The sequence below is a fragment of the Balaenoptera acutorostrata genome, chromosome X (genome assembly GCF_949987535.1).
Source record: "Balaenoptera acutorostrata chromosome X, mBalAcu1.1, whole genome shotgun sequence".
NCBI lineage: Eukaryota > Metazoa > Chordata > Mammalia > Artiodactyla > Balaenopteridae > Balaenoptera > Balaenoptera acutorostrata.
The window spans coordinates 5,834,255-5,852,526 of NC_080085.1; the positions used below are offsets into that span (position 1 = coordinate 5,834,255).

The 18,272-nt window shown below is 40.8% G+C and overlaps 1 long non-coding RNA gene across 2 annotated transcripts in view; it reads left to right on the top strand.

Annotated features, from left to right (window-relative positions):
* LOC103012576 (uncharacterized) overlaps window positions 1-18,272 on the top strand; it is a 508,544-nt gene that overhangs the window by 171,404 nt on the left and 318,868 nt on the right. For both annotated transcript variants that reach the window (XR_009006628.1, XR_009006629.1), the window contains exon 3: window positions 1,751-1,852. This is a non-coding gene — a long non-coding RNA (uncharacterized LOC103012576). The remainder of the gene's footprint in view (window positions 1-1,750; window positions 1,853-18,272) is intronic.

Genomic DNA, 18,272 nt, shown 5'->3' on the forward strand with positions numbered 1-18,272 from the left:
CTATGCCGGCCTCTCAAGGGATGGCCCAGTGCAGATACCCTTCGGTCATCTCTGCCAACTCCTCATTCCTCTCCTGGGACGGAGGACCCCTGATAGGAAAGATCACCAGCAAGGGTAGGCAGCCTCTCTGGGCATTTTCTCTCCATGAGATTCTACCCCCTCTTCTAATGCAGGGTTTCTCAGCAGTGTTACATCAAAGCAGGTGCAGGAAAATTATTCCATTAAGCCAAATTCTAAATAGAAACTGAGTGAATGTAGTTTGACAGATATATATAACTTCGCAAAACTTTACAAAGAAAACTTTGCGTTGGTTTACAGCCCTGTTAAAAATGGAACAATTAAAAGTGCAGACTCTAATGTATCAATACTGCTGAAAGAGGCCAGACACCATTGACCCCTTGCTGCCTGAGGAAATAACAAAATCAGTGAATTTTTTCTCCTACTCCCAGTGCTATCCAGGGGCTATAGATTCAAACTTACTGATAAATTCAATTAAAAAGGTAATATCTTGCAATTACTAAATTCAACTGTCTTTATATGAGTCCATGCAGACACATGCAGGGACAATTACATGCAATTTGATGTCAAAGTAAGGCAAGCTAAGAAGCTGAAGGAAGCCTACGGTTCTTCATGTTTCTAAAATAATATCCTAGGGCATTTTTCCTAATTAAGGTTTAAACAGGAGAATTATATGTGTTGACTTGTTACTTTCATGTTTATTTCTGAAAGAGGTAAAAACCTTGAGTTATCATTAAAACCATTACTGAATTTCGTATCAGCAGATATCAACATTGTCAGTTTCCTGGTCTTAACCATTGTGAAATTCATACAAAACCTTCCCATCATTTCTGTTCTCCTTGCCCCAGTGGAGGAAGAAAAAGATTTCTTAGGTCTCCCCAAGGTCAGTTTTTATGGATAGCAAACATTTAATCATAAAAGGAAACCATGCTCTTTAGAAGGGTGTTTTGTCAGGGCAGCAAATTATGCTCAGAGACTGTGATTGTCTTTGCCAGTAATTTATTTAACACAGGTTCACTGCGGAAATTACCCGTAATTTCACAAGCCAGTAGAGTACAGGATAATGTCTCTTAATAAGCCACTAAAGAAGTAACATACTCCAAGCCAATAATAGCTTAATCATGCTATTGTTCCAGGCAAGGGGAGGATGAAAGGAATAGAGTCCAAGTTTAGTTGAGGTGTACCTTTCTCTGCGTTGGTTCTCTGAAGAGTTGCTTGGCCAACTGAGAGCCATGTGTCAGTGCTGGCGATGGGTCCAAAGTGAAAATCCTTGTTGCTGGAGCGCCTTGCCAGGGAGTGAAGGTACAGGTGTTGTGGATGAGATTATCTCCTTCCTGGGGCTGCTTCATGGTTTCCAGCACTGCCGGCCAAGAGTCGCCTTGCCCAGGCTGGAGTTGATGCCCCCGGGGTCTTCAGAGGGCCATTCAGGTCCGCAGTCGCCTTGCCCGGACCAAACACCCTGGGACGGTCCTCACAGATTCTGGGTGTGTGTAGTCTGAAGGGCCCTGCCCTAGCTGCTGCTGCTTCCCATGTTTTTGTTGTTAACCACATGCATGCATGATGACGTCCTGACAACAATTTCTCGTATACATCAGAACAACTTTACTTAGAATCACAACTTTGTTGTTGTCATGAGCAAGTGGGCTGGAAATCATATCAAACCAATGCACAACAAAGGGGGTAATTCCACTTGGTGAGTTAGCTGTACTGATCAGGAAACCTCTGGTTTCAGGAGAGTGAAAACCAACTCTAGTCACCTGAAGAAAGACAAGGCTTTGATTTCCATCGTGATGAGAGGTACAGGTGAATGCAGACGCTTCAGGGACACCCTAAGGTAAGTTTTCCTCTCCACTCTTGAAATCCGCCTGTTGACCTGATATGTTAATGCCCTTGTTGTTTACAGAGTGTGCAGACTACTTATTCCTGAGTGCTTCTCCTAGTGTCTGTCCCTGGAGAAGTCATCAGTACTGCCAAGCTGTCACCAGTTCCTTGGTCTCTCTGCTCATCATTTTAGTGCCTCATTAACCAGAATTACCGAGTGTAATCCATCAACCTCGAACGCTCACATGGCATTTACTTGGCTAGCTGTTTTGTTGGAACTTCATTATTAGGAAGAAAAAAATTAAAAAATTAAAACGGTGCAGATCTATAGCAACAGAATGCTTAACATCCTGTCAGTGCCAGAGCGGATCTTAAAACTAAATTGAATCTGTCAGTGTGTCACTTACATAGGGAAAGGCACAGATCGCATTTGAAGATTTTGCCCTACCTTCACAGAGGAAACATATTTTGATGTTTGTTTACTAAAAATAATGTTTCCTATATAACAGAACAAAGCCCTCCCCATTTCTTTTCACCAATAAGCGAGTAAATCAAGTTGTTGATTACTAATTAGGCTAAAAATAAGGTGAAACGTTTTCAAGACATCCAAAACATTGTTTCAGTAAATTCAGTAAATTATCAAGATACATATGTTCATTTCAGACCCCTTTGGAATGTCAGACTGTTTTAATTTATACTACAAAATTTATTTCAGTTGTAATTTTAGTTTTGAAATTAAGAAGTTAATTTTGGATATTGAAATGGTTACCATTAACTGCATTTTGTCTGTAACTCAGAAAATTATGGATATGTTTTCCTATATGTTTTCCCCTATTTGTCATTTAGATGGGTAAGTGATGAAGCACTGCTTGAATGTATGTAGTTTAACTCTAATACCTATAAAAACCACTCCAAAATGCTCAGAGAATGCAGAATTATTGCTGGTGTGTTTTCTTGCTTGTGGAGAGGTATTATATATTCATGTTTAACGCAGCAGACTCAGCATAACTATGTCTTATCACTGCTCGCTATGGTGGATTCTTGAATTCAGTCACTTCAGCGTGATAGCACAGGGTAGCTTTTGCTGGGCGTGTTACAGAGATCTGACACTGTTAGATCAGAAGGTCCACACTGTTAGATCAGAAGGGTGTAAGGACAAGATGTGTGAATTTTCCACGTTTCTAGTTGTTGCCAGGCCCCATGTCAGGTCCACTCATTACTTACCCTCCACCTCATCCTCTTTTCATTTTCTTTGTGACGGAAAGTTTAAGAATTTTGCTACTGTCCTACTTGACCTGTGCACGTGAAGCACATTAGGACTAGTTACCAGAAGCCAGGTTAAGCACAGAAGTAGTCTTAGTCTCTCAGTCAACCTCAAGACTTTGGTATGAAGGGCAAGCCGTGCCGCCTAGACCAGGTACCTGAGACAATGCTCGGGTGTGAACTACAAATCCTCCTCTGGCCTTCCTCCAGGGGCTGGTGGCCCTTTCCTTGGGTGTCTGAAAACGGCAAAAGGACAATGTATTGTGTCTTAGGTTGGACTTAACGCTGCCTGTGAGCTGATTCCAACTGCTGGGTCCCAGAGTACAGATGATTCCCGCAGTCAGAGTGGGATTCTGAGAGTCAGGTAAAAATAGGATCTTTGGGGGGCGGGGAGGAGCAATGGGCTCATTTTCCCAAGAGTGCACAGTCGGGGCAGAGACAGCAGGCACCTGGGTCTCCATAATCCACGGAGTGAAGACTTGTGTGGAAGGAAGAATAGAAGCTCACAGAATTGCCTTCCCTACTGAAAGACTGAACCAAAGTTAATATTGCATCCCTGAGGAGAGTAGCAGAGACTAGGGCCACCATCAACACTGGGAAGTGTCAGGTGTATTGTTTTCTATCACAGCCCCATTTGACTCGCTTGTTTGAGATGTGTGGGTGGGACTTGGAGAATGGTGTAGATTCGTAAACTCAACAAGATGCTGATTCGATTTGCAGCTTTGGTCCAGATGTTGTGTTTTTATTGGAAGAAAAAACAAACAACCTGCCACCAGGTATTCCGTTAAAGATCTGCTCGTCTTGGCCAGTATTTATTCTCCCAGTATCCATTCTCTTCTAGATACTTTATTCCTATAAACCTAATAACCAAGCTTTAGCAAGCAGGCGGGCATCCAGTTAGATCCTGCATTGCCCCACTGGTTTGTAGCTTGGTATGCGGTCACATGACTAAGTTCAGGCCAGTGGAACATAACGGTAACACATGAACAATTTCTGCCTCCGATTCTTGAGAAAGAAGGACAGATACCTTCCATTCTTCTTTCCTTCCTGTTGGCTGAACAGTGTTGACAAACGGAGCAGCTGACCTTAACTCACAGGTGCTGAGTCATGGGTTGAGGATGGCAAAGGTAGCCATCCAGCCATCTCTGGGCTGTTGCATGAGAGAGAAGCAAACGTGTAGTCCATTTGAACTTCTGTATTTAGAGTCTTTGTGTTACAGTAACTTTACTTTCCAAATAATGAGAATATATAACCCTGTCGGTCCACTTAAGTTCATGATTCCACATTCAGCCTAGGATATTTGTTCAACCCCAGATGCTTGTATTCTCTTGGTCCCTTGAAGGCCCTGTTCTTTGGAGTGCTTGGGCTTCGCTGTGTGTCTCGCTCTCTCTGTGCCTCTCCATCCCGGTACAAAATCAAGGTGCACTTCCGCAAAGGATAACTCACACAGACATGTAGGTGTAACCACATTCACTAGTGATTTAGATACTCTAAAGTTAAGTATTTGAAACTTTTATTGTTAAAAATTGTTCCTCAGAGGTAAAAGAAGATGAGTAATTTTACAGTGGAGAAACCTGAAACACTTGATCAGCCCAGGGATCAAGGTCAATGTCAACTGGGATATGTCATGTTGATAGCATGTGACCTTGATATGATGTAATGAGAAGGGCACTTTACCTCTGTGATCTTCCTCCCAGATGCCTGTAACCCCAACCTAATCACGAGAAAAACACTGGAAAAAGCAAAATTGAAAGACATTCTATGAATCTGTCAAGGTCATCAAAAACAGGGAAAGTCTGAAACTGTCAAAGCCTAAATGAGACCAAGAAGCTATGGACACTAAAAGTTTATGTGATGTCCTGATTTGGATCCTGGTGCAGTAAATGGATGTTAGGGGAAAACTAAGGAAATCCAAATAAAGTATAAACATCAGTTAATAGTAGTGTGTCAGTATCAGTTCATTAGTTGTAACAAAGTACCGGATGAATGTAAGATGTTAAAATAGGGGAACTCTCCAACATTCTTGCAACTTTCCTGTAAATCTAAAACTATGCTATAACAAAAGGTTTACTAAATTTTTTAAAAATGTGATTTAGCATTTTCTCTCTCTTGCTTAGGGTGATTTCTTTCCATTTAAAGGTGAAGTTTAATGAGAGATGAGAAAACAAAGCATGCAAATGTAGGGACCCCTGGCTGTGTAAAGAGGACAAGCTTGGGAAGCAGATGGAAGTTGAGGAGAGGTTTTGTTTTGCTTATTTGCAAAATGAGTATATTTATTTATTTTAAAAATTATTTATTTATTTATTTATTTATTTTTGGCTGCGTTGGGTCTTTGTTGCTGCGTGTGGGCTTTCTCTAGTTGCAGCAAACGGGGGCTACTCTTTGTTGCGGTGCACGGGCTTCTCATTGCAGTGGCTTCTCTTGTTGTGGAGCACAGGCTTTACTCGTGCAAGCTTCAGTAGTTGCGGCACATGGGCTCAGTAGTTGTGGCTGTGGGCTCTAGAGCACAGGCTCAGTAGCTGTGGCGCACAGGCTTAGTTGCTCCGCGGCATGTGGAATCTTCCCGGACCAGGGCTCGAACCCGTGTCCCCTGCATTGGCAGGCAGGTTCTTAACCACTGCGCCACTGGGGAAGTCCGAAAATGAGTATGTTTAAATGTGGGTGGAAAGGAAGCATTGGCAGGAGAGGACAAAATTCTGGAAGGAGAATAGATAATAGTTCTGGTGACTATCCCGAGAAGTCAGTAGCCAGTGGTATCCAGAATACAGGTAGACAACAGGAATCTTTGCAGGAGGAGATAAGGAAGGAAAGATTGCCCCTCTCACAGATAAAAGAGTCAGTCTCACACTAAGAAGTTCCAATCTCAGAACTTCTGTTTTCTCTTTGTAGAAAAGTACATTATTTGGCTGAGAATGAGGGATACAGTCATCGGATGTAAGGTTTAGCCATTAAGAAAAAGCATCATCTATCCAAAGACTCAGAAAAATGCAAGAGGTATAAGCATGTATTAAGTGTCCAAGAAACTAGAACCAAAGACAGAGTACCACTAGGGTTTACCCTCTCCATGCTTAATTCTCCATGTTTTGTATCTTTCTCCCTGCTTGTTGGTTTCGTTAGATACATTGATCATGGCCACTTCTGGGGAAACATGGGTAGCAGGGCCCCTGCACCCCACTCACACATTCACCAGAAGAGACGTGTTGGTACTTTTCACTGAGGCAGAGAAATGGGAGCCCTAGTGACCAAGTCAGGGCTCTGGCCAGGCTGCCCGATTCCAATCTTTGATGTAATTCTAGGCAGGTGCTTTGTTTCTCAGGTTTCTCATCTCTACAGTGAAGATGGTACATATCTCCGAGGGTGGAGATAAGTAAATAACAAATACAGAGCACACAAGCCAATATTTGGGGCATAGATCAACTTAGTATTAGACTGTTGATAGAGGATGTGTGTAAGACACTGGGCCACAGGAGTTGAAGGCATTGGCTGGGTACCTGAAGGAACAGGAGACAGCTCTGGACGATGTATGGGAGAAGACAAAGAGGTGAAGGGGCTGGAGGTGGAAGATGTTTGCAGGAGGACATGAGCTAGAGGAATAGAAGTGCGCGTGGCCAGAGAGACGAGTACTTGATGAAAGATGTCTGAGATGAAGGCATCCCAAATGATGGCAAATTGATGGAAGGACAGGGGGTATTTGGAGCAGGCAGTGTTTGGGGACATCTAAACAACAGAGCCATAATGGTTTGTTGGTCTGTAAAGGAAAGTGTTAATAAGAAGCAGGAGATGGAAAGAGGAACAAGGCTCTGGGCGTCACAGAGAGGACCACGACTGATGAACCAGGGGAGACGAGGGAGGGTGAGAGGTCAGCGGCTGGTAACTAGAGAGGAGATATTATACCACTGGGAATCTGGAACGGTAATCAGTACAGTGTCACAGATTTTTAACAGTGTTAGAAGTGAAATTTACTTAATATGACACCATATCAAAGTACATTACTTTTTCTGAACTGGTTTGGTTCCAGATTGCCATCAAAGTGAAATATAAATGTACGTATTCCTCTTAAGAAGGATATGTATGGCTTTGTGCATGGTATTAGATTTACTTCGGCTGATGAGTGGTGTGAACAGTCGTGGATTTCTGAAGGTTGGTGTATTGCATTGGAAGGTCAGTGTGCTCATTATCTGTTGGATGCTTGATTACGCCTTTGAACAGCATCGTAATTCGTGGTGGTGGGGGGTGTTTTCATGTTCTTTCTCATCCGTGCTGAGTTTTCCGTTGTGGAAGATGCCAGCCATCAGGAAAAGGGCATGTTTTATAGGGACAGACGTAGTTGCCAAAGAAAAACGATTGTCATCGAATTGTGGTTCTTTGTCTTGGAACTTTAGTGGTGCTATTCTGCATATGCAGAAGGAGATAAAATCTGAACCCTTCATCAAGGGCTGGCTTCAACCTTCACACGTCACATGGCAGTTTTAATCTTTCAGTGTGTTCTCAACTGTTTCTTTTAGCTAACTGTGAACTTGACCTCAGAACTACTATTGTTTTCCTTTTCATCTTTTTAAAATGACTAACCAAACGTGATTCTCTTTTAAGGGCTATGTATGTCAAGAGTTTTGAAGGTTCGTAATGTAACTAATCTGGGTGGCTCTGGTATTCAAATCGAGCATGTATTTTGACTGGATGTGACGTTCATGAAAAGACCTCCTATGTTGTCCCAGATTGCAAAGCTATTATACGATATAATTGATTCCAGATCATGTCTTTAAAAACTTAACTCCTTACTACTAATATGATAGATAGTCTTGATAACACTGGCATTGAAAATTCTTTTCCAAACAATGGAATGTAATCACAGAAAACAGAATCACCACTTGACTGCCAGAGAGTTAGTTTATTTTTCAAGGTCGTTTTACCCTTGTTGAATTCTCTTGAAACTGTGAGCAAATGGCGCCTATATTTTGCTGAGAGCTCCAACTTTGAATGTGCATGGCAAGTTGCTCTCTTTTGTTTCTCTGTGGTTGGAGAATGGCACTGAGGACCCTGGGTAGCTGGGAACTTCTACGTCTGCCTGGGCCTTAGAGGCAAGGCAACTGTCAAGTTGACCTCTGGTTCTTTTTCCATTATGCGAGTCTAGAATTCCTATAAAAACACCATGTGACCTGGAGAGCCCAGTAATTGCTGAAGAAATCTGGGCTTTTAGTCGCCTAGTACTCTTGACTTTGGGTCTATTCCAGGACAAGTCGTTCAGCCCCTGTGATGACATAAGCCCTGATCAGTCCAGTGAGGGAGATGGGTAATGATTACCTACACTTCAGAGCTACTGATAAGAATACTTTGGGATGGATGATGCTTGGATTAAAGGTGCAATGGAAGTTGCTACTTCAGCAGCATATATTTAGCCATTTAACAGTATCATCGTTTAAGCAGAGGAAACTGGTACAGCTGTGGCGAATAATGTTTGGTCTTCACTAGGGGTTCTCAAAGTGTGGTCTTCAGACCAGCAGCATCAGCATTGCTTGGGAGCTGGTTAGAAATGCAGATATTCAGCACCCACCCCCCACCTGCTGGATCAGAACCTCTGCTGCAGGGTGGGAGCAGCTGTCTGTACATTAACAAACCTCCAGGGATTCTGATGCGAGTTCAAGTTTGAGATCCACAGCTCTAGACCACAGGCCAACAAGCCTTTTCTGAACAGGGCCAGATAATAAAACGTTACTGGCTTTGCAGGCATATGGTCTCCATCTCAACTACTCAACTCTGGTGTTTTAGCCTAAAAGTGGCCATAGACAGTACACAGATTAACAGACGTGTCTGTGTTCCAGCAAAACCTTTATAAAAATGGTAGCTGGGTTTGGTCAGCAGGCTATCACACTTGCTGACCCCTATTCTAAACCTCTGTGACTCATTTTAGATCAATTTGGCTTGTTTTCTGTGAGTTGAACTGAAGACGTTTATCCACATATGATTTTTTATTTTTTTAATTTTAAATTTTATATTTTTTGTCCGCACCGCACGGCTTGCTGGATCTTAGTTCCCCGACCAGGGATCGAACCCACACCTTCAGCAATGGAAGAGCGGAGTCCTAACAACTGGGCCGCCAGGGAATTTCCACACATATGATATGTTTTTTTAAAAGATTCTCTTTATCCAAAATATGTCTATTACTGAGTGCGAATTGAAAACATGATCTTTTTATTATTTGAATTTGTAAGTTTTTTGTGTGTAAACAGAAAAGGAGATGCTTATGATAATTAAGGGAAGATATATATTTATTTAAAACATTAATATTGTATTTGAATTCATTATTAATACATAAGGAGCAAAATCTTACCTTAGGTCTTTTTAGTTTTTGTTTTTCGGTTTTTCTTGTTTTCTTTTTTTTTTTTTTTTTAATTAATTAATTTATTTTATTTATGGCTGTGTTGGGTCTTCATTTCTCTGCGAGGGCTTTCTCTAGTTGCGGCAAGCGGGGGCCACTCTTCATCGCGGTGCGCGGGCCTCTCACTATCGCGGCCTCTCTTGTTGCGGAGCACAGGCTCCAGACGCGCAGGCTCAGTAGTTGTGGCTCAGGGGTCTAGTTGCTCCGCGGCATGTGGGATCTTCCCAGACCAGGGCTCGAACCCGTGTCCCCTGCATTGGCAGGCAGACTCTCAACCACTGCGCCACCAGGGAAGCCCCTCTTGTTTTCTTGTTTGTTTATTTTTTGTTTTTAATTTTTTAAATTTTATGTTGGAGTATACATCCAGTATTTTATATTGGAATTGTGTTAGTTTCAGGTGTACAGCAAAGTGATTCAGTTATACATATACGTGTATCTATTCTTTTTCAAGTTCTTTTCCCATTTGGGTTATTACAAAATACTGAGCAGAGTTCCCTGTGCTATACAGTAGTTCCTTGTTGGTTATCTATTTTAAATATAGCAGTGTGTACATGTCAGTTTCACACTCCCAATCTATCTGTCCCTTCCCCCCTTCCCCCCAGTAACCATAAGTTCTTTCTCTACGTCTGTGAGTCTGTTTCTGTTTTGTAAATAATTCATTTGTATCATTTTTTTAGATTACACATATAAGTGATATATGATATTTCTCTTTCTCTTTCTTACTTCACTTAGTATGATAATCTCTAGTTGCATCCATGTTGCTGCAAATGGCATTATTTCATTCTTCTTAATAGCTGAGTAATATTCCATTGTGTATATGTAGCACATCTTTATCCGTTCCTCTGTTGATGGACATTTAGGTTGCTTCCATGTCTTGGCTATTGTAAAAAGTGCTGCAATGAACATTGGGGTGCATGTATCTTTTCAAATCATGGTTCTTTCTGGATGTATGCCCAGGAGTGGGATTGCTGGATCATATGGTGGCTCTATTTTTAGGTTTTTAAGGAACCTCCATAGTGTTCTCCATAGTAGCTGCACCAAGTTACCTTCCCACCAACAGTGTAGGAGAGTTCCCTTTTCTCCACACCCTCTCCAGCATTTATTGTTTGTAGACTTTTTGTAGACTTTTTGATGAGGGCCATTCTGACTGGTGTGAGATGATATCTCATTGTAGTTCTGATTTGCATTTCTCTAATAATTAGTGCTGTTGAGGATCTCTTCATGGGCCTCTTGGCCATTTGTATATCTTCTTTGGAGAAATGTCTCTTTAGATCTTCTGCCCATTGTTTATTGGGTTTTTTTTTTTTTTTGATATTGAGCCACACATGAGCTGTTTACAAATTTTGGAGATTAATCCCTTGTCAGTTGAATCGTTTGCAAATATATTCTCCCATTCTTTGGGTTGTCTTTGTGTCTTGTTTATGGTTTTCTTTGCTGTGCAAAAGCTTTGGAGTGTAATTAGGTCCCATTTGTTTATTTTTGTTTTTATTTCCCTTATTCTAGGAGATGGCTTGAAAAAGATCTTGCTGTGGTTTATGTCAGAGTGTCCTGCCTATGTTTTCTTCTAAGAGTCTTACATTTAGGTCTTTAATCCATTTTGAGTTTATTTTTGTGTATGGTATTAGAGAATGTTCTAATTTCATTGTTTTTACATGTGGCTGTCCACTTTTCCCAGCACCATTTATTGACGAGACTGTTTTTTCTCCATTGTATATTCTTGCCTCCTTTGTCAAAGATTAGTGGACCATAGGTGCGTGGGTTTATCTCTGGGCTTTCTATCCTGTTCCATTGATCTATATTTCTGTTTTTGTGCCAGTACCATACTGTTTTGATGACTATAGCTTTGTAATATAGTCTGAAGTCAGGGAGCCTGAATTCCTACAGCTCCATTTTTCTTTCTCAAGATTGCTTTGGCTATTTGGGGTCTTTTGTGTTTCCATACAAATCTAAAAATTTGTTGTTATAGTTTTGTGAAAAATGGCATTGGTAACTTGATAGGGATTGCATTGAATCCGTAGATTGCTTTGGGTAGTGTAATCATTTTGAAAAAATTGATCATTCCAATCCAAGAACATGGTATATCTTTCCCTCTGTTGGTGTCATCTTTGATTTCTTTCATCAGCATCTTATAGTTTTCAGGGTACAGGTCTTTTGCCTCCTTAGGTAGGTTTATTCCTAGTTATTTTATTCTTTTTGATGTGACGGTAAATGCGATTGTTTCTTTTATTTCTCTTCCTGATCTTTCACTGTTAGTGTATAGAAATGCAACAGATTTCTGTGTATGAATTTTGTATCCTGCAACTTGTATCCTGCCTTTTGGGTTGTAATACCAATTTTGCCAAACATAGAAACACTAATGTAGAGAGCTCACATTCACGGTTTCCTGAAACTTTTTAGTGTAAGGAAAGTTCTCAATATGTATAATTCCTTTTTTCTAAATCCATAAGCATGATTTGATAATATACCATGTGTGCATTTTAATAATATGTGTATTTGTATACATAATAATGTATCTTTACATGTGCATTATATGGTAAATACAAACTATTTTCTAGTCCATTCCATTTCTATTTTTTAAAAAGATTTATTTATTTATCTATCTATCTGGATATCTATCTATCTATCTATCTGTTTTGGCTGTGCCAGGTCTTAGTTACAGCATGTGGGATCTTCGTTGCAGCATGTGCACTTCTTAGTTGTGGCATGCGGACTCTTAGTAGGGGCATGTGGACTCTTGGTTGCGGCACGCGGGATCTAGTTCCCCGACCAGGGATCGAACCTGGGCCCCCTGCATTGGGAGCGTGGAGTCTTACCCACTGGACCATCAGGGAAGTCCCTAGTCCCTGCTATTTCTTAAAGTTAAAGTTGGTAGGAAATATTTTAAGTGCAGTTATATACTTTATTGGTAAAATTATTTCTTACTCTTCTCTAAGTTTGCAGAGCCCAGGATTATTATCAAATAGATTTGGATATCTTATAGTGCTAGCATAGTCTTTTACTGAGAAGAAAACCATTATAAATATTTGCTGAGATACTGAGTGAATGAATGGATTAATGAATGAATCCATCAATGAAGCATTATCTGAAGTTAGGACAATTTTTTTTTCAGGCCATGGAGCTTTAACGAAACAGCTCCATGTAACTGCTCCAAAATGATAATTGCCCTATGTTCATATGTGAAAACATGTTTATATTAATTTACACTATGTATGTATTTTTCTCTTGGGTAGTCTATTTTATATTGTATCTTTTTTTTTTTTTTAACAAAATTACTATAAAAGCCTGCTAGTTTATGATGAAGTTTCCACAGGCACTAAAACCAAAAGAAAAATAATCAACTCTATTCCTTCTGTGTCCAAAATTTGAAAATTGTTTTTTTTTGGATCATTTTCAACCATGTTCTTCATTTGTTTTTCTGAATTTGGCTACATTATTTTTATTTTTAATATGTGCTTTTTATTTCTCACTGGCCAGGTTTTTTGCCTTTAAAAATTGGTTTAGAAATGATATAACCCATGGAGACCTCTGTTATTCTCTAACCATCCGTGTGACAGACACTGATGGCTCAGGTGGGTTAGTCAGGGTGTAAAGTATAGGTGATTGAAAGCTAATTAGAGTATTCTGGAACTGGAGACACAAACCACACAAAATGGTCAATTTTTGATGAAGGAGACAAGAACATACAATGCGGAAAAGATAGCCTCTTTAATAAATGATGTTGGGAAAACTGGGCAGTTACATGCAAAAAAAAAAAAAAAAGAAACTGTACCACTATCTCATACCATACACAATAATTAACTCAAAATGGTTTAAAGACTTAAGTGTAAGACTTGAAACCATAAAACTCCTAAAAGAAAACACAGACAATCTGCTCTTTGACATCAGTCTTAGCAATATTTTTGCGGATCTGTCTCCTTGGGTGAGGGAAACAAAAGCAAAAATAAACAAATGGGACTAGGTCAAACTAAAAGGCTTTTGCACAGTGAAGTAAACCAACGAAACAAAAATGCAACCTACTGAATAAAAGATATTTGCAAATGTTATGCCTGATAGAAGGTTTAATATATAACCCATAGTGACCTCTGTGGGTGTATGTATAAAGAACTCATGCAACTCAATGTCAAAAAGAACAAACAAAATGATTAAAAAATGGGCAGAAGGTATGAGTAGACGTTTTTCCAAATAAGACACGCAGATGCCAATAGGCACATGAAAAGGTGTTGAACATCACTATAATGATCGGGGAAATGCAAATCAAAACCCCAATGAGGTATCACCTCACACTGGTCAGAATGGCCGTCATCAAAAAGACAACAAATAACAAGTGTTGGCAAGCATGTGGAGAAAAGGGAACCCTCGTGCAGTGTTGGTGCGAATGTAAATTGGTGCAGCCACTGTGGAAAACAGAAATGGAAGTTCCTCAAAAACATTAAAAGTAGAACTACTATATGATGTAGAATTCCACTCCTGGGTATTTATCCCCAGAAAATGAAAACACTAATTTAAGAAGATACATGCACCCCAATGTTCACAGCAGCTCTGTTTATAATAGTGAAGACATGGAAGCAACCTAAGTGTCCATCGACAGAGGAATGGATAAAGAAGATGTGGCACATGTATATATATACACACATACATACAAACACACACAATGGAATACTACTCAGCCATAATAACATTAGTCAGAGAAAAACTCATTATAGTTTTTTCACTTACATGTGGAATGTGAAAGACAGAACAAATGGACAAATACAACAAAACAGAAATAGACTCACAGACACAGAGAACAATCTAATAGTTGCCAGAAGGGAGGGTGTGGGAGGATGGGCAAAATAGGTGAAGGGGAGTAAGAGGTGCACAATACCAGTTATAAAATAAGTAAGTCACAGGGATGTAATGTGAAGCAGAGGGAGTATAGTCTTTGCATGATGCATAAAAAATATCCCTTATTTCAAATAAAGACACTAAAATTTCAGGGGCTTGAGGAGCATGGTCAAAGTTACAAATCAGTAGTGACAGGGTCGGAATCTGGAACTTTTCCTTAAAAACTGCTAATATAACTTCTTAGGTTTACATAAGTAATGACATGAAGGAGGAAAAATTGTGATAAATGAAAATGGCCAAGGAAAGAGAAGCAACAAATGTCTGAATAAATTTACCCATCCTAAAGGCCCCCTTTTTATCATGTGATGCTCTATTCAGTATATAAACAAGGTCCACTTCTGTTATTAGTTCAGTAAGTGAAATAATTCATTTCATTTTTCTCTGAGGGTTTTTTCAAAAGAAAAAGAAGTGGGCCAGGACAGAATGAATTCTAATGAATGAAGATGAAGGGGTTCTTTGCAAATGGGTGTATGTACTTAAGAGATACACTCACAGTTTTGTTGATGCAGATACCATATATACGTGCATAAACTATACATTAGTATCCACGATTTTTCAAATATAATTTTTATGCATGCATGTGAAAATACAAAATTGTTCATGAATGCCTTGCCTATTTCAATATTGTGAATTTCATTCTACACATAAACGGCTATCTAGATGAGTAGCTAGACGGATGGATGGGTGACTGATGAAGAGGGGACAGAGAAATTGATGCAGCATCGAAAGTCTTTGGCCACTGGGTGTCATGGTTTTCCCCTGTAATCATTAACCCTTCACTGATATTTGAGGGGTTCCTGTATTTCTGGTGCAGGGGTTAGCAGCGTAAATGGCAAGTTTCATTAAACTATGCCACAATCCTTTTTCAGATTACTATGCTTTGTTTAAAACACATTGTCAGTATTATTTTCTACCTAAAACTGGCTGATGAGGATTAAATCTCCAAATATATATTTTTAACCTCTAAATATTTAAATGTCCAGGAATTACATAGTTGTGTTGATTATACTTAGGTTTTATTGTATCAGACTCAACCTGAAGACTTTGTGCAGTGCATTTATGCATGTGCTAGGGTACGTTTTTAAAGAACTCTTTGCTCTACAGAATTTCCGTAGTACAAAGAAGTACAGATTTTTAGACGTAAGGATTGTATTTGAGCATCTACTTGCTGTTATTGGGACCTGGTGTATACATGTGTGATGGCAGATGTATTATGAAAGCGTACCATTAATGAGAACCAGAGACGCATATATCTTCCTCGTGGATGTGGTCCAGCCTACGAAGTCTGATGGAGGTGAGTGGTTGTGACAGTTAAAAACAGTTGTGCTTCTTCTGTCACAGAAATACTGCTGAGTTTGTTTAAAAAGCACTGCAGGGGCTTCCCTGGTAGCGTGGTGGTTGACAGTCTGCCTGTCAGTACAGGGGACACGGGTTCCAGCCCTGGTCTGGGAAGATCCCACATGCTGCGGAGCCACTAAGCCCGTGAGCCACAACTGCTGAGCCCACGAGCCACAACTACTGAGCCCACGTGCCACAACTACTGAGCCTGCGTGCTTAGAGCCCGTGCTCCACAACAAGAGAAGCCACCACAATGAGAAGCCCTCACACCACAACAAAGAGTAGCCCCCTCTCGCCGCAACCAGAGAAAGCCTGCACGCAGCAACGAAGACCCAATGCAGACAAAAATAATTAAAAAAAAAAAAAAAAAAAAAAAAGCCCTGTAAACATAGAATGTGCCAGGTGAGAAGACTTGGCCAGATGCTCCAAGGACATCATGGAAAATTTTCTTGTATTTTCTCACTTTGAAAACTACTTATTGCCAGAATTGCTAAGGTGAATCGGATGAAGGGGTTGACTAGTTTAGAATTCAGTATCTAAGTCCCATGATGGGATATGTGTAGGGAAATTGCTGGGAAGTTGTTGGAAAGATGAAAAGGGGCTCGTGGGGCTATTTTATTTTATTTTTCTTGTTTCTGTTTAAAACTAAGACTAGAAAATGTCCAAGTTCTGTTTAAGTGCATAGCACTAAATCTTGGACTGAATCTTTAAATGACAGTATTTGCATGTTCTAATTGTTGTGGACAGTTTAATAAATTGCTTTTTGTGAGTCATGTAGAGATCTTTGCTTTTCACACAAGGGGGTTGACAGTGGTGTCATGATTCTCCCTTAAAATTACTGAGAGGGCTTCCCTGGTGGCGCAGTGGTTAAGAATCTGCCTGCCAATGCAGGGGACATGGGTTCGAGCCCTGGTCCAGGAAGATCCCACATGCCACGGAACAACTAAGCCCGTGCGCCACAACTACAGAGCCTGCGTTCTAGAGCTGCGAGCCACAACTACTGAGCCCACGTGCCACAGCTAATGAAGCCTGTACACCTAGAGCCTGTCCTCTGCAACAAGAGAAGCCACCGCAATGAGAAGCCCGCGCACCGCAATGAAGAGTAGCCCCTGCTCGCCGCAACTAGAGAAAACCCGTGCGCAGCAACGAAGACCCAATACAGCCAAAAATAAATAAGTAAATTTATTTAAAAAAAAATTACTGAGAAAGGTACAACAGTAGGAGTTAGCAAAATGTGTGGGTTCATGGAAAGTCGGTTTTGTTTGAATGAGAAGAATTTTTCTAGTTAAATTGGAAAAACACAGCCAATGCCCAATTCTTTCATATCCATGCTCAATATTGTTTGTGGAGATGGTGACAGAGGAGGAATCAAAAATCAGTGAGAAAATGGAGAGATGCTATTCTTGGTTACAACTGTCAATAGGAAATTTTTTGAAATGAGATAAAAACCAAGAAAAATTTAAAACCACTCATTTAACAGACATTTTTAGGGCACTTACTCTTTGAATGAAGCTGAAGTTCTACTTCACCAAAGCCCCAGCTTTCAGGGAACTGTCAAACTAGTGGAGAGTCAGATACTAAAATACTCACAAAGATATGTCATTAAAATGGGACATGTTGTGTTGGTAGCCCTGTTTTTGGTCTTGGGGTGCAGAGAAGGTCTCCCTGATGAATTGATGCTGGTTCGTCAGGCCGGTGGGGGCAGAGCTTGGGACAAGCGTGGTGAGCATAGTTCGGGGGCATGCCTTGAGGGCAAAGCGCCTGGATGGTTGAGGGACTGAGAGACTGTTGCTTGCAGGGAGTGTTTATAGGTTGGGAGGAGGCTGGCCACCTCAAGGTGGAGGCATAGCATGCGATACTCTGGAGAGAGGAGGGAGGAGGGAGTGTCTTGTAGGGCTGCTTAAGAAGCTCTGAGCGTCTTAGCCATCCCTGAAGAAGGAGAGACAGAAGGGAACGGGGAGGGCAGTGAGAAGGCCATCACGGTAACATGGGTTGGAGATGAGGACAGCTCGTATGAGGGTGGTGGCGGCGTTTGGAGCAAATCAGATGCAGTTGAGAGAAGGTTTGCAGATGAAGTTGACAAGACAGGCATCGTTCGTAACTGGATGGTGGGAGGAGGTTGGCGAGGGGGGGGTCCTCAGGAACACATCTCAGGTTTGGGGTTGGATTAACTGGGTGCATGGGAAGTGAATGCTTGAAGGACCCAAGCCTAAAGAAAAAGGTGGTGAATTCCGTCTGGGGTTGGTGAACTTGAGGTGCCTTCGAAACAGTGGAGATAAGTAGTGATAGACATTTGGTACCTGGTCTGAATTTCTGAAGAGAAACATGAGCTAGGAGTGGAATAATGATTAATTTTGTATGTCAGCTTTGCTGGGCCGTGGTGTCTGGATGTGTGGTCAAACATTATTCTCCATGTTTCTGTGAGTGTGTTTTGAATGAGATTAACGTTTAAATTGGAGGACATGGAGTAACGCAGATTGCTCTCCCTAATGTGGGTGGGCCTCATCCAATCATTTAGAGGCCTGAGTAGAACAGGACTGACCTCTCCCGAGCAGAAGAAAATTCTGCCAAC